General features: G+C 41.2%; 1 protein-coding gene across 3 annotated transcripts in view; it reads left to right on the forward strand.

The window, feature by feature from the left end:
- Nucleotides 1–420: 420 nt before the first annotated feature.
- The window catches only part of CCDC186 (coiled-coil domain containing 186), a 53,054-nt gene continuing 41,021 nt past the window's right edge, over nt 421–12,453 (forward strand). For 2 of the 3 annotated variants that reach the window (XM_050958954.1, XM_050958957.1), the window contains exon 1: nt 421–560. The gene's annotated coding sequence lies outside the window, so the exon portion shown is untranslated. Of the gene's footprint in view, nt 589–12,453 lie in introns of all 3 variants that reach the window. The other variant, XM_050958955.1, reaches the window with a different exon arrangement.

The raw sequence follows: 12,453 nt of genomic DNA on the forward strand, positions 1-12,453 counted from the left end.
TTATATGGCACTCTTCACCATGAGCACCTTCCAGTCCTTAATAGGTTTTATCCTCACAATACCCCTCTGACAGGAGAAGCGATCCTGCAGCGCTGTAAATGTAGACAAGCCCTGAGGGGGGGTTGTGGTTCCTCCTTCATATGGCACTGGAGCCTGAAACAGGTGCCAGTGGGAGGCGGCCCCCAGTCGGATTCGTGCTGCAGTTCAGCATCATCACAGGCCTTTGCTAGCTTCAGGGCTTGTGACTAAGAAGTGCAATGCAAAAAGGTGCGGCAGGGAACCAGGCGAACCCTTCCCACACGCCCCGCACTGTCAACAAGCTGCTCCCGGCTGCCAGAGCCTCTCAGGCCAGGCCCCCTGCGGGCAGCGCGCCAGCACGAGCCCCGCCTCCCGCCCGGCGGAGGCGGGTTGGCTGTCTGCGGCGGCCATCTTTGTTGATGTGTCAGCTCTTAGCTGCGCCCGGGAGCTGCCGCAGGAGCAGGAAAAAGGGGGGGATCGCGCCGCGGCCATGGAGGAGCTGCTGCCGCTGCCGTCCTGGCTCCCGCCCTCCTAACCAGCTGGTAAGAGGCTGGGGCTGGGGAGGCTTTGGTCAGAATCAGTGGGGTTGGGGCAGGGAGGGTTGAAATGTAGGTGGGCTCGGTGCATTTCAGCCCCCTGTCTCGCTCTCCGTAGCGGGCCGGCCCTGCCTGATGGCTGCACCCCACCGTGTACTTGCTTCGCTCGTTCATCTCCCTACTTTGCTGCTGGAGAGTTTTAATCCCTGATGTTTAGGGCACTGTCCCCCCTCCCGCCGCCTTGCAGTGTTCGCTGGGGATGCCTGGTGTGGGCAAGGGAGATAGGATCCCACTGATGTTTTGTGGTTCTCCAGCCTCTCTTGTCTAAGGATCTCGCAGCGCGTTATTAACGGGCTGGTTGTTGAAGTTCCCCTCTGCCTGGGAGTTAGGGAAACCTGACTACCGCAGCTGACCCGGGACGCATACAAGTAGAGGTCACACAGTGACTGTGGAAGAGGGAACCCAGGAGTGACTTTCTTGCTAGTCAGCACTCTAGAGATGCCTCTGTTAGTGTTCGTCACCGATGATGCCGGTGTGCAGCTGCCTACGGGGTTGTCTCACAGCTTAGTACTTTTATTTCCTTCTCCAAAGTACCTGAAGTTATTAGGTAATAAAACCCTAAGGAGCTTTGATGCTTCTCTAAGTACTGACAGCCAGAGCTGCCCCTAAATGTGCATTGAAAACTAATCATAAAATGGCAAGACTTAATTATTGCTTTAATAATAAAATATTAATTGGTTATTCTGTACAGTGGAAACTACAGCAGACAAAATTTACTTTGAGCTTTTGTGTGTAGTCTTTTCAATTGCTAGTTGCTATGAGGATCAGTGAATCTGTTACAAAGGAATCCAGGTAGCTGTAGTTGGAGTGATATCAGTAACTTGTGTCCTCTGTGGGCGAGGGTCAAGTTTAGGAGAGAGGAAAAAAGCAAAATGAAATTGAATACAAGGAGGTTAAAGTCCTGACTAGGCAGCTTCATACCATTTCCTCATTCAGAAGCTTTAAATTGTATAGCTCCTGCTGTGTATTGTCTGGTTCCCGCCCCCCTTTTTTTTTTTTTCCCTCTGTGGAAAATGTTGATTATATTTTTACTGTTCTAATGCATAGAGTGTACAAAGCCTTCCCACTTCCCATTGTTTCTGCATTTGAAGCTTCTATTATACAATTGCAGTTTTTGTGGTAAAACTATGTGAAGGCCATGGGATAGCTTACGTGAAGGAATTTTTTTTTTTTACCTTGCAGGTTTACTGCAATACAATATGTATTTTCCACTTTTACTTATAAGAGCTATCTGAAGTTCCAACTTTAAAAATGGGAGTTTTATTGCAACACAGGCAAGAGGAAAAATTCTGCTTTCATAGTCCATATTTTTAGCTCTGATCCTGAGAAAGCAATCTACACAGGTGGAGCCTTTAAATCCACACAGAGTTCCAGTAACCTCAGAGAGACATTGTGAAGACCTGGGCAGGTTGCTTTGTGGGATTGATTTTACACATGAAGATCCCAATCTGCCCTTTTATTTATTTTTAATACAGTACTCTTATTTTTGTTGTCTCGTTTACTTTTTCTTATAGTAGAATTTCCTTTATGAAAGGTAAAATAATACAGTATAATACTAATAATGCAGCTCTCATTACAAAAATCCGAGTGTTTCATAATATCAAATTTAGAGATGCTAACTTTAAAGGGACATTATCCAGGTGAAATCTAGTTGCCTTTATAAAAATAAAGAATTTTTAAAAAAGTAGTTTCATTTCCTTTGAGTCTTCCCTGCTAACTTCTGGAATAGCATACAGTCACATCTTCCTGCTTTATTTTAAAAATCAATGTATATTTCTGTGCTGTTGCTCTTTGGAAGACCATGAACAAGGGAAACTGATAAACTGACTATACAGGGGGAACAGTGAAACTGGCTATACAGAAATGTGGACAAGTTCAGTAGTCGCTTTTAAAATGTAAAATCTCATGCGCTCGTGGGAATCGGGATCTTGTTTTCTTGCATAGGTTCTTATAGTTCCTAACTCCTGGGAGCACATGAGATTTATATTGTAAAAGTGAATATTGTGTGCCCACTATACTACTCATCTTTACCAGACCTCTGTTAATGAATTTACCTTTAAAGCTTATTCACTCATCTGGGTCTCCTGAGCACTGATATTTTGGTCCCAGCCGCACTTTTAGAAGTTTGCAGGAGGACCTTGTTATAATATAGTAATGCTCCAGCACAGTTAACACATGAGTCTGACTGATCAGTATATATGGAACAGTACCATATTTCAACTGTTTTATAACTTTGGACTTGCAGGGTTGTAGCAACTTTTGGAAACTCCTTTAATTAAAAACCCATTTTAGTACATACTGGCTCAAGCCATGACTTAGTACAGTGGTTTTCAACTTGTGGGCTGCACACCCTTGAGAGTCTGCAGACTATGTCTAAGATTTCCAAAGGGGTCTGCACCTCCGTTCAAAAATTTTTAGGGGTCTGCAAATGAAAAAAGGTTGAAAACCCACTGACTTAGCCAACTCCGGATGCTACAGTGTTGTAACTAGCAATGGTAGTGGTGGGGGGGGGGGGGGTGAGCTCTCACATAGACAGGTTACTAGGGATTAATTGGCACTTCAACAACTGAGTCATTCACCCCTGCCCAAAGCAAGTCTGGATGACATGGTGTCTAAAATGCTGCTACTGCAGCAAGGCTACACTAGGGCTGTTGCCAGTGGAGGTGCATTGGTTTCAGACATGGGTGGCTGAACAGTATAGAAAAGACCAGATTGGGTTAGGAGTGTGTCAGTTTAGCTAGAAGGGTGCTAGGTCTTTTCTACACTGGAAAAATTAAGAAATATGTTTCTGCACTGCTGCAACTCCCCCAGTGAAGGATTATTTATCTGATTGTCCCTCCCTTCCCTTTTGTATGCAAGCCCTTAGAGCTTAAAGGCTGTTTCCAAACCCTGTTTAAAGATTACTGTTTTGGGGCCTCAGGCCAACCCCCTTGTTAGGATTCTAGGATTATCTCCCCCCCCCCCCCGACAATTATGAATAGATCCACTTTGACCATCACATGTACACTAACCTTGGAACCAGATAGACTAAATATTAATAGACTCTGGTTACCCAGTGACTTGCATTGTAATTGTAACAAATCCAGCCGCAATGGTAAACCTAAATATGTTAAAGTTTATCTTCAAGTTGAGCTGTGATTGGTTTCACTGCCAAAACATCAATCAGATCACAATATGAAGCCTTTGCAAGATGTGGAGAAAAACTCAGAGGTACCTCAAAGGAATCATGTAAAAAATATACATTAAGGTAATGCACAAGTTGTTACACAAGCAAAGAAAACCCAGTTAAAGGAGCATATCTTGTTTTCCAGTTCCTTTAGAATGAGTCATAGTGCTTTGAAGATATACAGTACTGAGTTTTGCACCTCAGCACTGAAATGGAGCACCCTGCAACCATTAAAAATATATATAATAGGATTAAAAACAATTAAGTAAAAATGATAGTCTGATATTCTCAATTTCCTTGCTTTTATGTACACTGCCAGTCTACCCTTATCCCTCCCATCTGCTGAAGCTTAGTGCTCATAGCACAGTGAGGCCTTGTCTACACAGAGAGCTGTGTCAACTTATACTTGTGTTTAGAGCAGTGTTACAGCCTTAATATACAGTAGACTTTTCCATTCCTGTTACAGACAGAATTGTGCCCTGACCATGGTTACAATCCTCTTTGACTTTCCCTGTGTAGACAGGTAGCCTGTATCACAGTTTGGTTCTACCTCCATGAGCCAAGCAAGTGATGTTTGGAGTAACATGATTAGGACTAGTGTCTTACCTTAGCAAATTTTGAGAAATCTCCTAGTTTTGCCCTACCACTAAAGGGAGTGCTAGTGTAGATGGAGCTCAGGTGGTTTTACTGCCAATTTGCCTAGACCTGTGCTGTCTAAATAGTAATAATGGTAATAAACTACTTAAGACCTTTAAAACACAGATTTTAAACATGGTTTAGTTGAAGCCAAACCATGTTAGAAACCATCTTATCTGTAATCATGTTGCGCTCAAGTACTTTTCCTTAATGGTGCTTAAATACATGTATACCAGCACAGAGAGACATATTCTACTCCTGTTGCGTGCATGGAATATATCATTCTTATCTTATTTAGTACACAGAACTAAACTACAACTTTATTTTACATGGAGTCTTTCCTACATACTCTGTTCTGAAACAATGAGATGGAACTTAATACAGGATAGCTGGCTTTATGTTGGAAATCAGCAAACAAAGGGAATGCTGCCAAGTGGTACAATAATGTGATCAAACTAGGTGTCCTGGAAAGAATTGCATGCAGTACAAGAGGCAGCAGAAACAATTCTTTATTTTAAACACACAGGTTCTCAGACTGCTGTTTGTGGACCAGTGACTGGCAGCTAGTTGATCACAGGGTGATGTCTCTTTATCTTGTTTCGAGCTTTTAAATTCCATTAAAAATTACTAAACTACATTAAAGACTTTCCCCTTATTATACTTCTGTGTGAGCAATCGCTGCAATTGCCACAGGGATGTTACACAATTAGGGCTAGGAATAAGTGGTCCATGCAGTTTTTGAGTGAGCAGGGGAAGTGGTCCATGTGGTTATAAACGGGAAACAATAATCATAGGGAAATTTTGTGCCAAAAAAATAAAAATTCTGTGCACAATACAGTATTTTAAAATTTTGCATATTTTATTTGTCCAAATAACACTATATAATCATTCCAGTTTCAATTATTTTTATAATTTATTTAAAAATAAAATCAGCAACTATGTCTGTAACAATACAGAGACACAAAAAATTTGTCCCGCCGGAGTAGAGAGTTAAAGAAACCCATAGAACAACCCAGTTTCTGTTTCTCTGCCACCTCTCCCCTGGAGTGCAGCTTGGGGGCCAGACACTTGCACCCCTCTTGCCTCAGAGTCCAGCGGTGGGGTCCCACCCCACTCAGACACTCACACACCCCCAAAGCCCACCTGTGAGCCTCTTTTCCCCAGCCCAGATACTTGCATGCACCTCCACCCCTAGAGCCCAGGGAGCCAGAGGGAGAAACAGCCTGATGCTGGGTCTCAGACTTGTGTGCAGATTCCTGCACGCTGCCTCCTTCCTTCAGGGCATGCCAGGAACTGCAGCTGCCCAGAACCCTTGTAGCTCTTACCCCGTCCCTCTGGCTGTGTCTTCTATTTGTGAGCTGGGGAGCTGGGCTCTGCCACGTCCAGTGGCCCTTAGTGGCAGCCATCCCGCCAGCAGCTTATTTCCGGAGTTGAGGGAGTAATTTCTGTGCAAATTCTGCATTGTGCAGTGGCACAGAATTCCCCCAGCAGTAAAAGGAGGAGTGCATGAGACTCTCTGTATTATTAAGCTGTCCATGCTACAAAATAATTGGTCTGTCTAGAGCTTTATGATTTAATGAAGTTCTCAGTCAGAAATGGCTGGCTCAATCATATCTATAATAAAAAAATTATGCATTATTAGGTTAGCATATTTTATTGTATCTAGTATGTTTGGAGTTCATTATATTGCTATAGAGCTCACTATTGTGATATCATTGGTAGCTGCATAATTTGGGTCACAGCAACTGATCTGCACGAACAGTATTACTGAGTAGGGTTTTGTGCTTGTTTTATAAAGAGCGGAAGTGTGTGTGTGGGAGGGAGGGGGAATCTTGAACCTATAAGAGAAATTTTAGACTGACATAACATAACTTCCCCAAGATAACAATTGGCTAGAACCCTAGGAATCTGTACTGCTAAAAAGGCAGTTATTACCATAACTTAGATGAATGATTCTAGAGAGATACCTATCTTACCAACCAAAATCAGTGTTGAGACTGGAGCAGATGCAAAAGTGCATGATTTTGCTGCTGAAAACATGCAGAAAATTGAGCCATCGAGCTGATGGGAGTTGCTGGCCAGTCTAGATGCAGAGTTTGTTGATATGATCGTTAACAAGGTTACTGAAGCCAGTCTAACTCTTGAGAAGCCCAGCTGGCAATCGAGCATAACTCTCCTTGACTCTGACTGTCAATTTGCTTACACTTCTGTAACCTCATTGCTGTTTGATGTCTATCACTGCTGCAACCACAATGATGCCTATACAAGTCACTGACTCAATTCTATCTTATCTGAAAGTATCCCTTTTTACTTCTCTCTTATTGACTATTGCACAGTCCTTTGCCCTGGCTTCTCTGCGTCCCATCTCTCCAGATTCCACCTGCCCTTTCACATGTACCAAAACTCCCATGATTATATGACCATCATCTTCAAACAGCCCCCACCGGCCCAATATTTATTTAAAGATCTGATTCCAACCCTCCCTTTGTTAAAATCCTCCATAGACTTGCTGTAACTGACTTCATGGACCTTTGTTTCTTCTTTGAACTTCTAGCAGCAGTCTCTTCTCTGTCAATTCTGCAAATGCTCTGACCATAATTGTGAACTCTATAGCATATATGTATAACAAGCAGCAAGCATACTAGAGAGAGAATAAAATATGCTAACCTAATAATGCACAATATTAATTATAGCCATAACTGATGGACTTGTATGAGAGGCTGCTCCTCTGTATTCTTGTCACTTAGAACATAATTTCTTTATTTCTCCAGTCAATTGATTCCTCGTCTCCTTATGAAGCTTGGTTAAAAACACATTTTTCTCCCTTGCCTTTACCACTTAAATTCTCTCTCATTTACCTCTGGTAATATTGTTTAATTCAATAAAGTGTGTTGAGATGCAGCTTGTATGAAAAAAGAACAGACTAACATGGCTGCTATTCTGAAGCTTGTATGAAAAACATCATGCAAGTTAAAGATGTGATGTATTATTGACTTGGAAATCGAACAGGAAATCTAGTCATCTTGATCTATGCAATGAACATAAAACAGTAACTGAAAATATACTGTTCTATTAAAAAACAATCCCCCACTCCCAACTGGTGGAACTACTAAAGTACAAAGATGTGTTCAGTCCTTTTACTTTCCGCTGAGTGAATGCTTTGAGATTTGGGGTGGTAATGTAGCTGTCTTATAGTCCAAGCTGCAAGAGCTCTCTGTTCAGTTTTAATTGTTAGACTGTAGTATGTGTACAGTACATGTGTCATAAAGCCTGCTCTGATGACAAATGCATATCTATACATTTCATAGACACTGATTGGACATGCTGACCTGTTTCTTTTCCTAATTAAATAATTATAGTTAGGGACCTTGGCCCATGAGACTCATGGTTTTAAATTAAAGTTTGATTTTTTTTTACCACAAATCACATAATTATATAAAAATTCAGAATATTTTGTAGTATCAAATCTTTAATCCTTTAATACTACCCTAGTGTGAAACTACTACTGTTTGTTGAAGTGTAGACCATGCCACATCGCATCAACATCATGTGGGTTTGTTTTTCTAATAGTTAGTAACTAAGTACAATAGATTGAATTAGTAACAAAGTGACAGTTGTAATTACAAGTTTCCTTGTTTCTATCAGTTGTCAGATCTTTGATAATATTTTAATGCTGTTTTTGTGTATTGTAGTAGAGTAACTTTTTAAAGGATAGTGGAAAATATATTTTTAATTTTACAATAGCCTTTTTAAGGTGTTGATTACAGGATGGTGTAAAGGACATGGAACGATATTCGGTACTATGTATCAGAGGGGTAGCCGTGTTAGTCTGGATCTGTAAAAGCAGCAAAGAATCCTGTGGCACCTTATAGACTATCAGACGTTTTGGAGCATGAGCTTTCGTGGGTGAATACCCACTTCTTCAGATGCATGTGCTTGCTTGCTAGCATATATATACCTGCCCCTGGAAATTTCCACCACATGCATCTGAAGAAGTAGGTATTCACCCACGAAAGCTCATGCTCCAAAACGTCTGTTAGTCTATAAGGTGCCACAGCATTCGGTACTATGGTATTATTAGGAGAAAATTTCTACATAGAGCTAATTTATCTAAACAGTTATGGGCTTGCTAATAATACTTAATGCTGTTAATGAAGGTCTTTGCACATAATCATTTCCAGTCTTATTTTGAATTTGCTAGCTACTGTGTATGTTAATCAAGAAAATTCTAAACAATCTTATACACTCTGAATACTTTCCGTCCAATTAATCTTAACAATTAACACTCCCCCCGCCCCCCCAATAAACAAATCCTTCACCCATTTCTATATTATGCCTGGTCTACACTGGGTGTGTGGGGGGGGGAGGGGGAGTGGAATTGATCTAAGTTATGCAATTTCAGCTACGTGAGTAATGTCGCTGAAGTCAACATACTTAGATTGACTTACTGTGTTGTCTTCACCACGGTGGATCGACTGCTGCCACTCACCAGTTTACTCTGCCTGCGCCTCGTGGTGGTGGAGTACAGGAGTCAACGGAAGAGTGTTTGAGGGTTGATTTATTGCATCTAGATTAGACATGATAAATCGATCCTTGCTGGATTGATCGCTGCCTGCCAATCTGGCTGGTAGTGTAGACATACCCTTACAAAGTCTAAATTATCTTGTCTTTTTTTTTTTGTATTTCCATTTGGAGTAGGGGGTTGATTGCTCAGAATCCTTGAACACAGAAACAGCTTTATAAATAAATTATCCTGTAGATACTTATACGCAGCTTTTATTTTTGGAGGAGTTGGAAACTACATTGATAGGTTTTTGTGGTGATGGAAGCTGTAGTGTAGACAGGTCGTAGGAGCTGGATGATCTGATTTGGTAAATACCTGAACCCTGTCTACCCTGCAACATCCACTCTAGATTGTACTGCAGCAGAAAAATGCTTACAAATGTTCCTAGTGTAACTAAGGCTACGTCTACACTACAGGATAAATTCGAATTAGATTAAACCGATTTTATAAAACAGATATTATAAAGTCGATTGTGCACGTCCACACTAGGCACATTAATTCGGTGGTGTGCGTCCATGGACCGAGGCTAGTGTTGATTTCAGGAGCGGTGCACTGTGGGTAGCGACTGTAAAATAATGAGGCCAATAACGTCAATTTGCTTCCACACTAACCCTAATCCGATATAGTAATATCGATTTTAGCGTTACTCCTCTCGTTTTGTAGGAGTACAGAAATCGATTTAAAGAGCCCTTTAAATCGATATAAAGAGTAGTGTAGTGTGGACAGGTGCAGCGTTAAATCGATTTAACGCTATTAAAATCGGTTTAACAGCATAGTGTAGACCAGGCCTCAGATCACTGTTTCATTAGCTTTAACAATTGTTTCCTTGGCAGAAAAGTGCTTCTATGTAGGGGGCCCATTTGTGCAGATCATCTTGCAAGATTGAGGCCTACTATCAGAATGGAAGAAATGAGTGAAGGTAGCAAATGATAGGAAAAAAGAAGATGGGATGAAAGTAAAGGGTTAGTTATAGCAATAAGACCCGTTACTCAGTTTAGGCATGTGTACCTCATCATGAGGCAAAAAAGAATTAAAAAAATAATTTATAGCTGGCTTTCGTTGCAGACATCACAGTGAAGGATAATTTTAAGGAGAGTTTGCAGGTTCATATAGACTTATAAAACTGACATATTTTAACATGAGTTTTGGAGAATTAAAGTCAGTAAATGTACAGATAAAGTATTTTCTTAGTGGAACAATATCTTGATGATAATCAAAGTGCAGCTTGCAGACATAGATAAACTACATTCCATTTTAACAAAAAGAGGTTGAATTTCAGCTGAGGATGCATTTGGAATCTTGTGGCCTGACTTCCAGAGGTACCGAGCAACCATAACACGCTGTGAAGTCAATGGGAGCACCAGGTGCTTAGTACTTTTGAAAATCAGGCCACTTAGTTCTTTTCTCTAATTAACAAAGGTGACGTTGTTTTGTTTATAACAAGTGGAGCAGAATAAGTCAAACACACATCTGGTATGCTTTACAGCAATCTGTAATTTTGTGGGTGGAGTTCTCTCTCTTTTTTTCATTTGGATTAGGAAATTGTGTTGCAACACTATATGACCTGTAACCACGAGTTTTCAAAGTAAGTGCAGTAATGCATGCAGTTTACTCATAGAAATAGAAGCCATATTGCTTATATTTGCTAGTGGAAGAGTCAGGAAAAGCCATGGATTCTTTTTGGACTAGTTGCCCACAGATGAGTTCTTGTAAGAGTGAAACCAGTGACAATTGGCTTCAACTGCTTTGAAGAATGTACTAGTCCTGCAGTACTGTGTCAGAAGCAATGACGCTGGAAAAATATAGAGACAAGTATTTTAAAGTGTGGTGAACTGTACCATAGCCTACACGTAATGCAGCTGATTTTCCTTCTTGATTCAAGTTTGCCATCTGGCTTCAGGACCAGCTTCTATAAGTCCCATCCAAAGCAGAATTTTACCATTAATTTTACATCACAAGCCTGCATTAAAGAATGAGTAACTTTTTAATTTTTTGTTGGTGTGTTACTTGATATGTAGAGATTCCCAAGTATATCTAATAAAAGAAATCATGCAACCCACGCTCCCAGAGGGACTCTGACTTCTGTTCTTCAGCTCAGTAAGGCTAGGTCTAGGCTAGAATTTCTTTATATTTCCTTTCACCACTGTTGCAGCTCTGCCAGTAATAGTAACAGCTGGAAGCACTAGCAAGGACCAGGCACATGTCTTTTAACCACCTTCTTGTCTAACCACTAAGAGCTGATGATATACTTTTTTGTACTTTATCCCAGTAGCTTGTTTTCTTTTCCATATGGGAATGGCTGTATCAACATAAAAGTGTTTATGTGATAACTACATCTATGCTGGGGGCGATGAGGGGAGGTTTGTACCAGTTTAAATGTCCTGGTGTACTTAAAGTGCTACAACTCATGTGGTTAGAGAACTGTGCTCTGGATTCAGCTTCAACAGTACACCTCTACCTTGATATAACGCTGTCCTCGAGAGGCAAAAAGTTTACTGCGTTATAGGTGAAACTGCGTTGTATCGAACTTGCTTTGATCCACCGGTGTGTGCATCCCCGCCCCTCCCGGAGCACTGCTTTACCATGTTATATCTGAATTTGTGTTATATCGGGTCACATTATATCGGGGTAGAGGTGTATTTGAATGATATGCAGGTGCCATGCACCTAACATCTTTGAGTACCATTCATGATTCCTGTAAGCAGCATGAAGATGCTATTCTTTCCCTCTTGGCAATATAGGGAAAGGTGAATAACAGTAACCTTATTATTGGGTTCTGCTGGCCATGTGTGCTGATGGGCAGTCTGCCTGAGCGAGTGTTATGCAGACCAAATGAGCATTACTGGAGTTGGAGGAGCAAGTGGACCTGACTTTATGGGGTTCCTTGCACAGAAAGGAGAGAGAGTCTGCACCATGTAGAACAGGCAACCAGTTCTTTGCTGTGGGTAAGACAGCTGCCCCACAGTCCTGGCCACTAATAGAGAAGAAAAAGTAGATCTTTCTGTATTTTCTTCCACTCATCAGTAGGACGGAGAGGAAGAGAAAAAGAGATGCCAATAGAGGGGAGTGACCCTACCAATCAGGAGGGAGAGACGATGAATAGTCCCCTCTCCCAGAGACCAGCAGAGCAAGCTATACATTAATTTACTTTTATCTATTTTATGTGCAATTCAAGTTTAAAAAAAATCTTATAGTCTGCCCTCTAATTTCTGAGCTTGTGGGGTTGGCAATATGGAGGATTGGTGGAAGTGCAGAGCATTTGAAGGATTACTGCTTAGAGGTGGTTGCTTCTATATTCTATGATGATTTTTAAGGGAATCGACCTTGACAAAATGCAACATTTAAAAGTCACGGGAGCAGTAGGTTGTTGGTCAACACAGGTTTTGAGAAGGGACTATGAATATAAACAAAGGATCTAAATAGTTTAAGGACTTTGCTATTTAAAATTGGAGGGTATAAATGAGTCCTTCTGA

Source organism: Gopherus flavomarginatus, chromosome 6, assembly GCF_025201925.1.
Source record: "Gopherus flavomarginatus isolate rGopFla2 chromosome 6, rGopFla2.mat.asm, whole genome shotgun sequence".
Lineage (NCBI taxonomy): Eukaryota > Metazoa > Chordata > Testudines > Testudinidae > Gopherus > Gopherus flavomarginatus.